The following is a 19,793-nucleotide window of genomic DNA, read 5'->3' on the forward strand; positions in this document are numbered from 1 at the left end:
GAACAGTACCGAGTCGAATTGATAAGATTCGAATCAAATAAAATCGAAAAGAATCTAATTGAAACGAAAAGAATCCAATCGAATCGAATTGAAAGGAATCGAATCGAAAAAATCGAATCGAAAAGAATCGAGTTGAGTTGAATCGAATCGAATCATATCGAATCGAAAAGAATCGAATCGAATCGAATGGAATTGAAAAGAATCGAATCGAACTGAATCGAAAAGAATCGAATCGAACTGAATAGAAAAGAATCGAATCGAAATGTAACAAATTGAATCCAAATGATCGAATCGAATCAAATCGAAAACAATCGAATCGAAACGAAAAGAATCGAATAGAATCGAACTGAAAATAATCGAATCGAATCGAATCGAACAGAATTGAATCGAACGAAAAGAATCTTATCGAATCGAATCGAAAAGAATCCAATCGAATCGAATGGAGAAGAATCAAATCGAACCGAATCGAAAAGAACTGAATCGAAAAGAATCGAATCGAAGAGAATCTAATCGAAACGAAAAGAATCAAATCGAATCCAAAAGAATAGAATCGAAACGAAAAGAGGCGAATCGAATCGAATCGAAAAGAAGCGAATAGAAAAAAATCGAATCGAATCGAATCGAAAAGAATCGAATTGAAAAGAATAGAATCGAAAAATTCGAATCGAATCAAATCGAAATGAATCGAATCGAATTAAATCGGTTGAAAAGATCGAATCAAAAAACATCAAAGAGAATCGAAACGAATCGAAACGAATCGAAACGAATCAAATCGAATTGAAAAGAATCGTATCAAATCAAATCTAAAAGAATCGAATCGAATCGAATCAAAAAGAATGGAATCGAATTGATTCGCATCGAAAAGAATCGATCGAATCGGATTGAATCGAAAAGAATCGAATCGAATCGAATCGAAGAATCGAATCGAATCGAATCGAAATTAATCGAAAAGAATCGAATCGAATCGAATCGAAAAGAATTGAATCGAAGAATATCAAATCGAATTGAAAAGAATTGACTCAAATCGAAAAGAATCGAATCGAAACACAAAGAATCGAATCGAATCGAATTCGAAAGAATCGAATTGAATTGAAATGAGAAGAATCGAATCGAATTGCATCGAATCGAAAATAATTGAATCGAATTGAATAAAAAATAATCAAATCGAGTCGAATGAAAAATAATTGGAATTGAATCGAATCGATAATCGAACCGAATCGAATCAAATCGAGTCGAATCGAAAATAATCGAATCGAATCAAATGGATTCAAAAACAATGAAATCGAATCGAATCGAAAAGAATCGAATTGAATCGAAAAGAATCAAACCGAATCAAAAAGAATCGAAAAGAATTGAATCAAGAAGAATCGAAATGAATTGAATCGAGTAGAATCAAATCGAAGCTAGGGTAAAAGAATCGAATCGAATCAAAAATTATCTAAATCAATCCAATGAAATCCAAAAGAATTGAATCGAATCGAATCGAAAAGAATCGAATCGAAATGTAACAAATGGAATCCAAATGATCGAATCGAATCAAATCGAAAAGAATCGAATCGAAAAGAATCGAATTGAATTGAATCGATTCGAGAAGAATCGAATCGAAAAGAATCGAATCGTATCGAATCGAATCGAAAAGAATCGAATCGAAGAGAATATAATCGAAACGAAAAGAATCGAATCGAATCGAATCAAAAAGAATCGAATCGAAACGACAAGAGGCGAATCGAATCGAATCGAAAAGAATCGAATCGAAACGACAAGAGGCGAATCGAATCGAATCGAAAAGAATCAAATTGAAAAGAATCGAATCGAATTGAAAAGAATCGAATCGAAAAAATCGAATCGAATCGTATCGAATCGAAAAGAATCGAATCGAAAAGAATAGAATCGAATGGAATCGAATCGAAAAGAATCAATCGAATCGAATTGAATAGAAAAGAATCGAATAGATTCGAATCGACACGAATCGAAAAGAGTCGAAACGAATCGAATCGTATCAAAGCGAACAGAATCGAATCGAATCGAACTGAATCGAAAAGAATCGAATCGAACAGACCGAAAAGAATCGAATCGAAGAGAATCGTATCGAATCGAATTGAATAGAACCGAAAGAATCGAATCGATTCCAATCGACCTGAATCGAAAAGAATCGAATCGAACAGTATCGAATCGAATTGAAATGAATCGAAAAAAATAAAATAGAAGAGAATCAAATCGAAACGAAAAGAATCGAATCGAATCGAATTGAAAAGAATTGAATCGAATCGAAAAGAATCGAATCGAAATGAAAAGAATCGAATCGAATCGATCGAAATGATCGAATTGAAAAGTATCGAGTTGAATCGAATCAAATCGAAAAGAATCAAATCGAATCGTATCGAATCAAAAAGAATCAAATCAAATCGAATCGAAAAGAATAGAATCGTATTTCATTGAATCAAAAAGAATTGAATCGAAAAGAATCGAGGCGAATCAAAACGAATCGAATCAAATCGAAAAGAACCGTATATATTTGAATCGAAAATAATCGGATCGGATCTTATATACTTGAATCAAAAAGAATCGAGTCGATTCAAATCAAAAAAATCAAACCGAATAGAAAAGAATCGAATCGAAAAGAAAAGAATCGATTCAAATCGAAAACCGAAAGGAATCAAAACGATTCGAATGGATATGAAACGAATCGAATCGAAAATAATAGAATCGGATCGCACCGAATCGAAATGAAAATAATCAAATGGAATCGAATTGAAAATAACCGAATCAAATCGAAAATAATTGAAGCGGGGATCCCTGGGTGGCGCGGCGGTTTAGTGCCTGCCTTTGGCCCAGGGCGCGATCCTGGAGACCCGGGATCAAATCCCACATAGGGCTCCCGGTGCTTGGAGCTTGCTTCTCCCTCTGCCTATGTCTCTGCCTCTCTCTCTCTGTGACTATCATAAATAAATAAAAAATTTAGAAAAAAAAAGAAAATAATCGAAGCGAATCTAATAGAAAATAATCGATTCGCATTGAATCGAATCGAAAAACATCGAAATGAATTGAATTGAAAATAATGAAATCAAATGGAAAATAATCGAATCGAAAGTAATCTTACCGAATCGAAAATAATCGAATCGAATCGAATCGAAAATAATTGAACCGAGTCGATCGAATTGAGTTGAAAATAATCGAATCGAACCGAATTGAATCGAAAATAATCGAATCGAATCGAATAGAAAAGAATCGAATGGAATCGAAAAGAATCGAATCATATCGAATTGAATCGAATCGTATCGAATGGAATCGAAAACAATCGAATCATATCGAATTGAATCGAAAAGAATCGAATGAAGAGAACCGAAAAGAATCGAATCGAATACAATCGAAAAGAATCGTATCGAATCGAATCGAATTGAATCGAAAAAATCGATTCTAATCGAATTGAATTGAATAGAACCGAATCGAACAGTACCGAGTCGAATTGATAAGATTCGAATCAAATAAAATCGAAAAGAATCTAATTGAAACGAAAAGAATCCAATCGAATCGAATTGAAAGGAATCGAATCGAAAAAATCGAATCGAAAAGAATCGAGTTGAGTTGAATCGAATCGAATCATATCGAATCGAAAAGAATCGAATCGAATCGAATGGAATTGAAAAGAATCGAATCGAACTGAATCGAAAAGAATCGAATCGAACTGAATAGAAAAGAATCGAATCGAAATGTAACAAATTGAATCCAAATGATCGAATCGAATCAAATCGAAAACAATCGAATCGAAACGAAAAGAATCGAATAGAATCGAACTGAAAATAATCGAATCGAATCGAATCGAACAGAATTGAATCGAACGAAAAGAATCTTATCGAATCGAATCGAAAAGAATCGAATCGAATCGAATGGAGAAGAATCAAATCGAACCGAATCGAAAAGAACTGAATCGAAAAGAATCGAATCGAAGAGAATCTAATCGAAACGAAAAGAATCAAATCGAATCCAAAAGAATAGAATCGAAACGAAAAGAGGCGAATCGAATCGAATCGAAAAGAAGCGAATAGAAAAAAATCGAATCGAATCGAATCGAAAAGAATCGAATTGAAAAGAATAGAATCGAAAAATTCGAATCGAATCAAATCGAAATGAATCGAATCGAATTAAATCGGTTGAAAAGATCGAATCAAAAAACATCAAAGAGAATCGAAACGAATCGAAACGAATCGAAACGAATCAAATCGAATTGAAAAGAATCGTATCAAATCAAATCTAAAAGAATCGAATCGAATCGAATCAAAAAGAATGGAATCGAATTGATTCGCATCGAAAAGAATCGATCGAATCGGATTGAATCGAAAAGAATCGAATCGAATCGAAGAATCGAATCGAATCGAATCGAAATTAATCGAAAAGAATCGAATCGAATCGAATCGAAAAGAATTGAATCGAAGAATATCAAATCGAATTGAAAAGAATTGACTCAAATCGAAAAGAATCGAATCGAAACACAAAGAATCGAATCGAATCGAATTCGAAAGAATCGAATTGAATTGAAATGAGAAGAATCGAATCGAATTGCATCGAATCGAAAATAATTGAATCGAATTGAATAAAAAATAATCAAATCGAGTCGAATGAAAAATACTTGGAATTGAATCGAATCGATAATCGAACCGAATCGAATCAAATCGAGTCGAATCGAAAATAATCGAATCGAATCAAATGGATTCAAAAACAATGAAATCGAATCGAATCGAAAAGAATCGAATTGAATCGAAAAGAATCAAACCGAATCAAAAGGAATCGAAAAGAATTGAATCAAGAAGAATCGAAATGAATTGAATCGAGTAGAATCAAATCGAAGCTAGGGTAAAAGAATCGAATCGAATCAAAAATTATCTAAATCAATCCAATGAAATCCAAAAGAATTGAATCGAATCGAATCGAAAAGAATCGAATCGAAATGTAACAAATGGAATCCAACTGATCGAATCGAATCAAATCGAAAAGAATCGAATCGAAAAGAATCGAATTGAATTGAATCGATTCGAGAAGAATCGAATCGAAAAGAATCGAATCGTATCGAATCGAATCGAAAAGAATCGAATCGAAGAGAATATAATCGAAACGAAAAGAATCGAATCGAATCGAATCAAAAAGAATCGAATCAAAAAAAAAAGAAACAAAAAAAAGAATCGAATCGAAACGACAAGAGGCGAATCGAATCGAATCGAAAAGAATCAAATTGAAAAGAATCGAATCGAATTGAAAAGAATCGAATCGAAAAAATCGAATCGAATCGTATCGAATCGAAAAGAATCGAATCGAAAAGAATAGAATCGAATGGAATCGAATCGAAAAGAATCAATCGAATCGAATTGAATAGAAAAGAATCGAATAGATTCGAATCGACACGAATCGAAAAGAGTCGAATCGAAACACAAAGAATCGAATCGAATCGAATTCGAAAGAATCGAATTGAATTGAAATGAGAAGAATCGAATCGAATTGCATCGAATCGAAAATAATTGAATCGAATTGAATAAAAAATAATCAAATCGAGTCGAATGAAAAATAATTGGAATTGAATCGAATCGATAATCGAACCGAATCGAATCAAATCGAGTCGAATCGAAAATAATCGAATCGAATCAAATGGATTCAAAAACAATGAAATCGAATCGAATCGAAAAGAATCGAATTGAATCGAAAAGAATCAAACCGAATCAAAAAGAATCGAAAAGAATTGAATCAAGAAGAATCGAAATGAATTGAATCGAGTAGAATCAAATCGAAGCTAGGGTAAAAGAATCGAATCGAATCAAAAATTATCTAAATCAATCCAATGAAATCCAAAAGAATTGAATCGAATCGAATCGAAAAGAATCGAATCGAAATGTAACAAATGGAATCCAAATGATCGAATCGAATCAAATCGAAAAGAATCGAATCGAAAAGAATCGAATTGAATTGAATCGATTCGAGAAGAATCGAATCGAAAAGAATCGAATCGTATCGAATCGAATCGAATCGAAAAGAATCGAATCGAAGAGAATATAATCGAAACGAAAAGAATCGAATCGAATCGAATCAAAAAGAATCGAATCGAAACGACAAGAGGCGAATCGAATCGAATCGAAAAGAATCGAATCGAAACGACAAGAGGCGAATCGAATCGAATCGAAAAGAATCAAATTGAAAAGAATCGAATCGAATTGAAAAGAATCGAATCGAAAAAATCGAATCGAATCGTATCGAATCGAAAAGAATCGAATCGAAAAGAATAGAATCGAATGGAATCGAATCGAAAAGAATCAATCGAATCGAATTGAATAGAAAAGAATCGAATAGATTCGAATCGACACGAATCGAAAAGAGTCGAAACGAATCGAATCGTATCAAAGCGAAAAGAATCGAATCGAATCAAAAAGAATCGAATCGAACTGAATCGAAAAGAATCGAATCGAACAGACCGAAAAGAATCGAATCGAAGAGAATCGTATCGAATCGAATTGAATAGAACCGAAAGAATCGAATCGATTCCAATCGACCTGAATCGAAAAGAATCGAATCGAACAGTATCGAATCGAATTGAAATGAATCGAAAAAAATAAAATAGAAGAGAATCAAATCGAAACGAAAAGAATCGAATCGAATCGAATTGAAAAGAATTGAATCGAATCGAAAAGAATCGAATCGAAATGAAAAGAATCGAATCGAATCGATCGAAATGATCGAATTGAAAAGTATCGAGTTGAATCGAATCAAATCGAAAAGAATCAAATCGAATCGTATCGAATCAAAAAGAATCAAATCAAATCGAATCGAAAAGAATAGAATCGTATTTCATTGAATCAAAAAGAATTGAATCGAAAAGAATCGAGGCGAATCAAAACGAATCGAATCAAATCGAAAAGAACCGTATCAATTTGAATCGAAAATAATCGGATCGGATCTTATATACTTGAATCAAAAAGAATCGAGTCGATTCAAATCAAAAAAATCAAACCGAATAGAAAAGAATCGAATCGAAAAGAAAAGAATCGATTCAAATCGAAAACCGAAAGGAATCAAAACGATTCGAATGGATACGAAACGAATCGAATCGAAAATAATAGAATCGGATCGCACCGAATCGAAATGAAAATAATCAAATGGAATCGAATTGAAAATAACCGAATCAAATCAAATCGAAAATAATTGAAGCGGGGATCCCTGGGTGGCGCAGCGGTTTAGTGCCTGCCTTTGGCCCAGGGCGCGATCCTGGAGACCCGGGATCAAATCCCACATAGGGCTCCCGGTGCTTGGAGCTTGCTTCTCCCTCTGCCTATGTCTCTGCCTCTCTCTCTCTGTGACTATCATAAATAAATAAAAAATTTAGAAAAAAAAAGAAAATAATCGAAGCGAATCTAATAGAAAATAATCGATTCGCATTGAATCGAATCGAAAAACATCGAAATGAATTGAATTGAAAATAATGAAATCGAATGGAAAATAATCGAATCGAAAGTAATCTTACCGAATCGAAAATAATCGAATCGAATCGAATCGAAAATAATTGAACCGAGTCGATCGAATTGAGTTGAAAATAATCGAATCGAACCGAATTGAATCGAAAATAATCGAATCGAATCGAATAGAAAAGAATCGAATGGAATCGAAAAGAATCGAATCATATCGAATTGAATCGAAAAGAATCGAATCGTATCGAATGGAATCGAAAACAATCGAATCATATCGAATTGAATCGAAAAGAATCGAATGAAGAGAACCGAAAAGAATCGAATCGAATACAATCGAAAAGAATCGTATCGAATCGAATCGAATTGAATCGAAAAAATCGATTCTAATCGAATTGAATTGAATAGAACCGAATCGAACAGTACCGAGTCGAATTGATAAGATTCGAATCAAATAAAATCGAAAAGAATCTAATTGAAACGAAAAGAATCCAATCGAATCGAATTGAAAGGAATCGAATCGAAAAAATCGAATCGAAAAGAATCGAGTTGAGTTGAATCGAATCGAATCATATCGAATCGAAAAGAATCGAATCGAATCGAATGGAATTGAAAAGAATCGAATCGAACTGAATCGAAAAGAATCGAATCGAACTGAATAGAAAAGAATCGAATCGAAATGTAACAAATTGAATCCAAATGATCGAATCGAATCAAATCGAAAACAATCGAATCGAAACGAAAAGAATCGAATAGAATCGAACTGAAAATAATCGAATCGAATCGAATCGAACAGAATTGAATCGAACGAAAAGAATCTTATCGAATCGAATCGAAAAGAATCCAATCGAATCGAATGGAGAAGAATCAAATCGAACCGAATCGAAAAGAACTGAATCGAAAAGAATCGAATCGAAGAGAATCTAATCGAAACGAAAAGAATCAAATCGAATCCAAAAGAATAGAATCGAAACGAAAAGAGGCGAATCGAATCGAATCGAAAAGAAGCGAATAGAAAAAAATCGAATCGAATCGAATCGAAAAGAATCGAATTGAAAAGAATAGAATCGAAAAATTCGAATCGAATCAAATCGAAATGAATCGAATCGAATTAAATCGGTTGAAAAGATCGAATCAAAAAACATCAAAGAGAATCGAAACGAATCGAAACGAATCGAAACGAATCAAATCGAATTGAAAAGAATCGTATCAAATCAAATCTAAAAGAATCGAATCGAATCGAATCAAAAAGAATGGAATCGAATTGATTCGCATCGAAAAGAATCGATCGAATCGGATTGAATCGAAAAGAATCGAATCGAATCGAAGAATCGAATCGAATCGAATCGAAATTAATCGAAAAGAATCGAATCGAATCGAATCGAAAAGAATTGAATCGAAGAATATCAAATCGAATTGAAAAGAATTGACTCAAATCGAAAAGAATCGAATCGAAACACAAAGAATCGAATCGAATCGAATTCGAAAGAATCGAATTGAATTGAAATGAGAAGAATCGAATCGAATTGCATCGAATCGAAAATAATTGAATCGAATTGAATAAAAAATAATCAAATCGAGTCGAATGAAAAATAATTGGAATTGAATCGAATCGATAATCGAACCGAATCGAATCAAATCGAGTCGAATCGAAAATAATCGAATCGAATCAAATGGATTCAAAAACAATGAAATCGAATCGAATCGAAAAGAATCGAATTGAATCGAAAAGAATCAAACCGAATCAAAAGGAATCGAAAAGAATTGAATCAAGAAGAATCGAAATGAATTGAATCGAGTAGAATCAAATCGAAGCTAGGGTAAAAGAATCGAATCGAATCAAAAATTATCTAAATCAATCCAATGAAATCCAAAAGAATTGAATCGAATCGAATCGAAAAGAATCGAATCGAAATGTAACAAATGGAATCCAAATGATCGAATCGAATCAAATCGAAAAGAATCGAATCGAAAAGAATCGAATTGAATTGAATCGATTCGAGAAGAATCGAATCGAAAAGAATAGAATCGAATGGAATCGAATCGAAAAGAATCAATCGAATCGAATTGAATAGAAAAGAATCGAATAGATTCGAATCGACACGAATCGAAAAGAGTCGAAACGAATCGAATCGTATCAAAGCGAAAAGAATCGAATCGAATCAAAAAGAATCGAATCGAACTGAATCGAAAAGAATCGAATCGAACAGACCGAAAAGAATCGAATCGAAGAGAATCGTATCGAATCGAATTGAATAGAACCGAAAGAATCGAATCGATTCCAATCGACCTGAATCGAAAAGAATCGAATCGAACAGTATCGAATCTAATTGAAATGAATCGAAAAAAATAAAATAGAAGAGAATCAAATCGAAACGAAAAGAATCGAATCGAATCGAATTGAAAAGAATTGAATCGAATCGAAAAGAATCGAATCGAAATGAAAAGAATCGAATCGAATCGATCGAAATGATCGAATTGAAAAGTATCGAGTTGAATCGAATCAAATCGAAAAGAATCAAATCGAATCGTATCGAATCAAAAAGAATCAAATCAAATCGAATCGAAAAGAATAGAATCGTATTTCATTGAATCAAAAAGAATCGAAAAGAATCGAGGCGAATCAAAACGAATCGAATCAAATCGAAAAGAACCGTATCAATTTGAATCGAAAATAATCGGATCGGATCTTATATACTTGAATCAAAAAGAATCGAGTCGATTCAAATCAAAAAAATCAAACCGAATAGAAAAGAATCGAATCGAAAAGAAAAGAATCGATTCAAATCGAAAACCGAAAGGAATCAAAACGATTCGAATGGATACGAAACGAATCGAATCGAAAATAATAGAATCGGATCGCACCGAATCGAAATGAAAATAATCAAATGGAATCGAATTGAAAATAACCGAATCAAATCAAATCGAAAATAATTGAAGCGGGGATCCCTGGGTGGCGCAGCGGTTTAGTGCCTGCCTTTGGCCCAGGGCGCGATCCTGGAGACCCGGGATCAAATCCCACATAGGGCTCCCGGTGCTTGGAGCTTGCTTCTCCCTCTGCCTATGTCTCTGCCTCTCTCTCTCTGTGACTATCATAAATAAATAAAAAATTTAGAAAAAAAAAGAAAATAATCGAAGCGAATCTAATAGAAAATAATCGATTCGCATTGAATCGAATCGAAAAACATCGAAATGAATTGAATTGAAAATAATGAAATCGAATGGAAAATAATCGAATCGAAAGTAATCTTACCGAATCGAAAATAATCGAATCGAATCGAATCGAAAATAATTGAACCGAGTCGATCGAATTGAGTTGAAAATAATCGAATCGAACCGAATTGAATCGAAAATAATCGAATCGAATCGAATAGAAAAGAATCGAATGGAATCGAAAAGAATCGAATCATATCGAATTGAATCGAAAAGAATCGAATCGTATCGAATGGAATCGAAAACAATCGAATCATATCGAATTGAATCGAAAAGAATCGAATGAAGAGAACCGAAAAGAATCGAATCGAATACAATCGAAAAGAATCGTATCGAATCGAATCGAATTGAATCGAAAAAATCGATTCTAATCGAATTGAATTGAATAGAACCGAATCGAACAGTACCGAGTCGAATTGATAAGATTCGAATCAAATAAAATCGAAAAGAATCTAATTGAAACGAAAAGAATCCAATCGAATCGAATTGAAAGGAATCGAATCGAAAAAATCGAATCGAAAAGAATCGAGTTGAGTTGAATCGAATCGAATCATATCGAATCGAAAAGAATCGAATCGAATCGAATGGAATTGAAAAGAATCGAATCGAACTGAATCGAAAAGAATCGAATCGAACTGAATAGAAAAGAATCGAATCGAAATGTAACAAATTGAATCCAAATGATCGAATCGAATCAAATCGAAAACAATCGAATCGAAACGAAAAGAATCGAATAGAATCGAACTGAAAATAATCGAATCGAATCGAATCGAACAGAATTGAATCGAACGAAAAGAATCTTATCGAATCGAATCGAAAAGAATCGAATCGAATCGAATGGAGAAGAATCAAATCGAACCGAATCGAAAAGAACTGAATCGAAAAGAATCGAATCGAAGAGAATCTAATCGAAACGAAAAGAATCAAATCGAATCCAAAAGAATAGAATCGAAACGAAAAGAGGCGAATCGAATCGAATCGAAAAGAAGCGAATAGAAAAAAATCGAATCGAATCGAATCGAAAAGAATCGAATTGAAAAGAATAGAATCGAAAAATTCGAATCGAATCAAATCGAAATGAATCGAATCGAATTAAATCGGTTGAAAAGATCGAATCAAAAAACATCAAAGAGAATCGAAACGAATCGAAACGAATCGAAACGAATCAAATCGAATTGAAAAGAATCGTATCAAATCAAATCTAAAAGAATCGAATCGAATCGAATCAAAAAGAATGGAATCGAATTGATTCGCATCGAAAAGAATCGATCGAATCGGATTGAATCGAAAAGAATCGAATCGAATCGAAGAATCGAATCGAATCGAATCGAAATTAATCGAAAAGAATCGAATCGAATCGAATCGAAAAGAATTGAATCGAAGAATATCAAATCGAATTGAAAAGAATTGACTCAAATCGAAAAGAATCGAATCGAAACACAAAGAATCGAATCGAATCGAATTCGAAAGAATCGAATTGAATTGAAATGAGAAGAATCGAATCGAATTGCATCGAATCGAAAATAATTGAATCGAATTGAATAAAAAATAATCAAATCGAGTCGAATGAAAAATAATTGGAATTGAATCGAATCGATAATCGAACCGAATCGAATCAAATCGAGTCGAATCGAAAATAATCGAATCGAATCAAATGGATTCAAAAACAATGAAATCGAATCGAATCGAAAAGAATCGAATTGAATCGAAAAGAATCAAACCGAATCAAAAGGAATCGAAAAGAATTGAATCAAGAAGAATCGAAATGAATTGAATCGAGTAGAATCAAATCGAAGCTAGGGTAAAAGAATCGAATCGAATCAAAAATTATCTAAATCAATCCAATGAAATCCAAAAGAATTGAATCGAATCGAATCGAAAAGAATCGAATCGAAATGTAACAAATGGAATCCAAATGATCGAATCGAATCAAATCGAAAAGAATCGAATCGAAAAGAATCGAATTGAATTGAATCGATTCGAGAAGAATCGAATCGAAAAGAATCGAATCGTATCGAATCGAATCGAATCGAAAAGAATCGAATCGAAGAGAATATAATCGAAACGAAAAGAATCGAATCGAATCGAATCAAAAAGAATCGAATCGAAACGACAAGAGGCGAATCGAATCGAATCGAAAAGAATCGAATCGAAACGACAAGAGGCGAATCGAATCGAATCGAAAAGAATCAAATTGAAAAGAATCGAATCGAATTGAAAAGAATCGAATCGAAAAAATCGAATCGAATCGTATCGAATCGAAAAGAATCGAATCGAAAAGAATAGAATCGAATGGAATCGAATCGAAAAGAATCAATCGAATAGAATTGAATAGAAAAGAAGCGAATAGATTCGAATCGACACGAATCGAAAAGAGTCGAAACGAATCGAATCGTATCAAAGCGAAAAGAATCGAATCGAATCGAACTGAATCGAAAAGAATCGAATCGAACAGACCGAAAAGAATCGAATCGAAGAGAATCGTATCGAATCGAATTGAATAGAACCAAAAGAATCGAATCGATTCCAATAGACCTGAATCGAAAAGAATCGAATCGAACAGTATCGAATCGAATTGAAATGAATCGAAAAAAATAAAATAGAAGAGAATCAAATCGAAACGAAAAGAATCGAATCGAATCGAATTGAAAAGAATTGAATCGAATCGAAAAGAATCGAATCGAAATGAAAAGAATCGAATCGAATCGATCGAAATGATCGAATTGAAAAGTATCGAGTTGAATCGAATCAAATCGAAAAGAATCAAATCGAATCGTATCGAATCAAAAAGAATCAAATCAAATCGAATCGAAAAGAATAGAATCGTATTTCATTGAATCAAAAAGAATTGAATCGAAAAGAATAGAGGCGAATCAAAACGAATCGAATCAAATCGAAAAGAACCGTATATATTTGAATCGAAAATAATCGGATCGGATCTTATATACTTGAATCAAAAAGAATCGAGTCGATTCAAATCAAAAAAATCAAACCGAATAGAAAAGAAGCGAATCGAAAAGAAAAGAATCGATTCAAATCGAAAACCGAAAGGAATCAAAACGATTCGAATGGATACGAAACGAATCGAATCGAAAATAATAGAATCGGATCGCACCGAATCGAAATGAAAATAATCAAATGGAATCGAATTGAAAATAACCGAATCAAATCAAATCGAAAATAATTGAAGCGGGGATCCCTGGGTGGCGCAGCGGTTTAGTGCCTGCCTTTGGCCCAGGGCGCGATCCTGGAGACCCGGGATCAAATCCCACATAGGGCTCCCGGTGCTTGGAGCTTGCTTCTCCCTCTGCCTATGTCTCTGCCTCTCTCTCTCTGTGACTATCATAAATAAATAAAAAATTTAGAAAAAAAAAGAAAATAATCGAAGCGAATCTAATAGAAAATAATCGATTCGCATTGAATCGAATCGAAAAACATCGAAATGAATTGAATTGAAAATAATGAAATCGAATGGAAAATAATCGAATCGAAAGTAATCTTACCGAATCGAAAATAATCGAATCGAATCGAATCGAAAATAATTGAACCGAGTCGATCGAATTGAGTTGAAAATAATCGAATCGAACCGAATTGAATCGAAAATAATCGAATCGAATCGAATAGAAAAGAATCGAATGGAATCGAAAAGAATCGAATCATATCGAATTGAATCGAAAAGAATCGAATCGTATCGAATGGAATCGAAAACAATCGAATCATATCGAATTGAATCGAAAAGAATCGAATGAAGAGAACCGAAAAGAATCGAATCGAATACAATCGAAAAGAATCGTATCGAATCGAATCGAATTGAATCGAAAAAATCGATTCTAATCGAATTGAATTGAATAGAACCGAATCGAACAGTACCGAGTCGAATTGATAAGATTCGAATCAAATAAAATCGAAAAGAATCTAATTGAAACGAAAAGAATCCAATCGAATCGAATTGAAAGGAATCGAATCGAAAAAATCGAATCGAAAAGAATCGAGTTGAGTTGAATCGAATCGAATCATATCGAATCGAAAAGAATCGAATCGAATCGAATGGAATTGAAAAGAATCGAATCGAACTGAATCGAAAAGAATCGAATCGAACTGAATAGAAAAGAATCGAATCGAAATGTAACAAATTGAATCCAAATGATCGAATCGAATCAAATCGAAAACAATCGAATCGAAACGAAAAGAATCGAATAGAATCGAACTGAAAATAATCGAATCGAATCGAATCGAACAGAATTGAATCGAACGAAAAGAATCTTATCGAATCGAATCGAAAAGAATCGAATCGAATCGAATGGAGAAGAATCAAATCGAACCGAATCGAAAAGAACTGAATCGAAAAGAATCGAATCGAAGAGAATCTAATCGAAACGAAAAGAATCAAATCGAATCCAAAAGAATAGAATCGAAACGAAAAGAGGCGAATCGAATCGAATCGAAAAGAAGCGAATAGAAAAAAATCGAATCGAATCGAATCGAAAAGAATCGAATTGAAAAGAATAGAATCGAAAAATTCGAATCGAATCAAATCGAAATGAATCGAATCGAATTAAATCGGTTGAAAAGATCGAATCAAAAAACATCAAAGAGAATCGAAACGAATCGAAACGAATCGAAACGAATCAAATCGAATTGAAAAGAATCGTATCAAATCAAATCTAAAAGAATCGAATCGAATCGAATCAAAAAGAATGGAATCGAATTGATTCGCATCGAAAAGAATCGATCGAATCGGATTGAATCGAAAAGAATCGAATCGAATCGAAGAATCGAATCGAATCGAATCGAAATTAATCGAAAAGAATCGAATCGAATCGAATCGAAAAGAATTGAATCGAAGAATATCAAATCGAATTGAAAAGAATTGACTCAAATCGAAAAGAATCGAATCGAAACACAAAGAATCGAATCGAATCGAATTCGAAAGAATCGAATTGAATTGAAATGAGAAGAATCGAATCGAATTGCATCGAATCGAAAATAATTGAATCGAATTGAATAAAAAATAATCAAATCGAGTCGAATGAAAAATAATTGGAATTGAATCGAATCGATAATCGAACCGAATCGAATCAAATCGAGTCGAATCGAAAATAATCGAATCGAATCAAATGGATTCAAAAACAATGAAATCGAATCGAATCGAAAAGAATCGAATTGAATCGAAAAGAATCAAACCGAATCAAAAGGAATCGAAAAGAATTGAATCAAGAAGAATCGAAATGAATTGAATCGAGTAGAATCAAATCGAAGCTAGGGTAAAAGAATCGAATCGAATCAAAAATTATCTAAATCAATCCAATGAAATCCAAAAGAATTGAATCGAATCGAATCGAAAAGAATCGAATCGAAATGTAACAAATGGAATCCAAATGATCGAATCGAATCAAATCGAAAAGAATCGAATCGAAAAGAATCGAATTGAATTGAATCGATTCGAGAAGAATCGAATCGAAAAGAATAGAATCGAATGGAATCGAATCGAAAAGAATCAATCGAATCGAATTGAATAGAAAAGAATCGAATAGATTCGAATCGACACGAATCGAAAAGAGTCGAAACGAATCGAATCGTATCAAAGCGAAAAGAATCGAATCGAATCAAAAAGAATCGAATCGAACTGAATCGAAAAGAATCGAATCGAACAGACCGAAAAGAATCGAATCGAAGAGAATCGTATCGAATCGAATTGAATAGAACCGAAAGAATCGAATCGATTCCAATCGACCTGAATCGAAAAGAATCGAATCGAACAGTATCGAATCTAATTGAAATGAATCGAAAAAAATAAAATAGAAGAGAATCAAATCGAAACGAAAAGAATCGAATCGAATCGAATTGAAAAGAATTGAATCGAATCGAAAAGAATCGAATCGAAATGAAAAGAATCGAATCGAATCGATCGAAATGATCGAATTGAAAAGTATCGAGTTGAATCGAATCAAATCGAAAAGAATCAAATCGAATCGTATCGAATCAAAAAGAATCAAATCAAATCGAATCGAAAAGAATAGAATCGTATTTCATTGAATCAAAAAGAATCGAAAAGAATCGAGGCGAATCAAAACGAATCGAATCAAATCGAAAAGAACCGTATCAATTTGAATCGAAAATAATCGGATCGGATCTTATATACTTGAATCAAAAAGAATCGAGTCGATTCAAATCAAAAAAATCAAACCGAATAGAAAAGAATCGAATCGAAAAGAAAAGAATCGATTCAAATCGAAAACCGAAAGGAATCAAAACGATTCGAATGGATACGAAACGAATCGAATCGAAAATAATAGAATCGGATCGCACCGAATCGAAATGAAAATAATCAAATGGAATCGAATTGAAAATAACCGAATCAAATCAAATCGAAAATAATTGAAGCGGGGATCCCTGGGTGGCGCAGCGGTTTAGTGCCTGCCTTTGGCCCAGGGCGCGATCCTGGAGACCCGGGATCAAATCCCACATAGGGCTCCCGGTGCTTGGAGCTTGCTTCTCCCTCTGCCTATGTCTCTGCCTCTCTCTCTCTGTGACTATCATAAATAAATAAAAAATTTAGAAAAAAAAAGAAAATAATCGAAGCGAATCTAATAGAAAATAATCGATTCGCATTGAATCGAATCGAAAAACATCGAAATGAATTGAATTGAAAATAATGAAATCGAATGGAAAATAATCGAATCGAAAGTAATCTTACCGAATCGAAAATAATCGAATCGAATCGAATCGAAAATAATTGAACCGAGTCGATCGAATTGAGTTGAAAATAATCGAATCGAACCGAATTGAATCGAAAATAATCGAATCGAATCGAATAGAAAAGAATCGAATGGAATCGAAAAGAATCGAATCATATCGAATTGAATCGAAAAGAATCGAATCGTATCGAATGGAATCGAAAACAATCGAATCATATCGAATTGAATCGAAAAGAATCGAATGAAGAGAACCGAAAAGAATCGAATCGAATACAATCGAAAAGAATCGTATCGAATCGAATCGAATTGAATCGAAAAAATCGATTCTAATCGAATTGAATTGAATAGAACCGAATCGAACAGTACCGAGTCGAATTGATAAGATTCGAATCAAATAAAATCGAAAAGAATCTAATTGAAACGAAAAGAATCCAATCGAATCGAATTGAAAGGAATCGAATCGAAAAAATCGAATCGAAAAGAATCGAGTTGAGTTGAATCGAATCGAATCATATCGAATCGAAAAGAATCGAATCGAATCGAATGGAATTGAAAAGAATCGAATCGAACTGAATCGAAAAGAATCGAATCGAACTGAATAGAAAAGAATCGAATCGAAATGTAACAAATTGAATCCAAATGATCGAATCGAATCAAATCGAAAACAATCGAATCGAAACGAAAAGAATCGAATAGAATCGAACTGAAAATAATCGAATCGAATCGAATCGAACAGAATTGAATCGAACGAAAAGAATCTTATCGAATCGAATCGAAAAGAATCGAATCGAATCGAATGGAGAAGAATCAAATCGAACCGAATCGAAAAGAACTGAATCGAAAAGAATCGAATCGAAGAGAATCTAATCGAAACGAAAAGAATCAAATCGAATCCAAAAGAATAGAATCGAAACGAAAAGAGGCGAATCGAATCGAATCGAAAAGAAGCGAATAGAAAAAAATCGAATCGAATCGAATCGAAAAGAATCGAATTGAAAAGAATAGAATCGAAAAATTCGAATCGAATCAAATCGAAATGAATCGAATCGAATTAAATCGGTTGAAAAGATCGAATCAAAAAACATCAAAGAGAATCGAAACGAATCGAAACGAATCGAAACGAATCAAATCGAATTGAAAAGAATCGTATCAAATCAAATCTAAAAGAATCGAATCGAATCGAATCAAAAAGAATGGAATCGAATTGATTCGCATCGAAAAGAATCGATCGAATCGGATTGAATCGAAAAGAATCGAATCGAATCGAAGAATCGAATCGAATCGAATCGAAATTAATCGAAAAGAATCGAATCGAATCGAATCGAAAAGAATTGAATCGAAGAATATCAAATCGAATTGAAAAGAATTGACTCAAATCGAAAAGAATCGAATCGAAACACAAAGAATCGAATCGAATCGAATTCGAAAGAATCGAATTGAATTGAAATGAGAAGAATCGAATCGAATTGCATCGAATCGAAAATAATTGAATCGAATTGAATAAAAAATAATCAAATCGAGTCGAATGAAAAATACTTGGAATTGAATCGAATCGATAATCGAACCGAATCGAATCAAATCGAGTCGAATCGAAAATAATCGAATCGAATCAAATGGATTCAAAAACAATGAAATCGAATCGAATCGAAAAGAATCGAATTGAATCGAAAAGAATCAAACCGAATCAAAAGGAATCGAAAAGAATTGAATCAAGAAGAATCGAAATGAATTGAATCGAGTAGAATCAAATCGAAGCTAGGGTAAAAGAATCGAATCGAATCAAAAATTATCTAAATCAATCCAATGAAATCCAAAAGAATTGAATCGAATCGAATCGAAAAGAATCGAATCGAAATGTAACAAATGGAATCCAAATGATCGAATCGAATCAAATCGAAAAGAATCGAATCGAAAAGAATCGAATTGAATTGAATCGATTCGAGAAGAATCGAATCGAAAAGAATCGAATCGTATCGAATCGAATCGAATCGAAAAGAATCGAATCGAAGAGAATATAATCGAAACGAAAAGAATCGAATCGAATCGAATCAAAAAGAATCGAATCGAAACGACAAGAGGCGAATCGAATCGAATCGAAAAGAATCGAATCGAAACGACAAGAGGCGAATCGAATCGAATCGAAAAGAATCAAATTGAAAAGAATCGAATCGAATTGAAAAGAATCGAATCGAAAAAATCGAATCGAATCGTATCGAATCGAAAAGAATCGAATCGAAAAGAATAGAATCGAATGGAATCGAATCGAAAAGAATCAATCGAATAGAATTGAATAGAAAAGAAGCGAATAGATTCGAATCGACACGAATCGAAAAGAGTCGAAACGAATCGAATCGTATCAAAGCGAAAAGAATCGAATCGAATCGAACTGAATCGAAAAGAATCGAATCGAACAGACCGAAAAGAATCGAATCGAAGAGAA

Source organism: Canis aureus, chromosome 35, assembly GCF_053574225.1.
Source record: "Canis aureus isolate CA01 chromosome 35, VMU_Caureus_v.1.0, whole genome shotgun sequence".
NCBI lineage: Eukaryota > Metazoa > Chordata > Mammalia > Carnivora > Canidae > Canis > Canis aureus.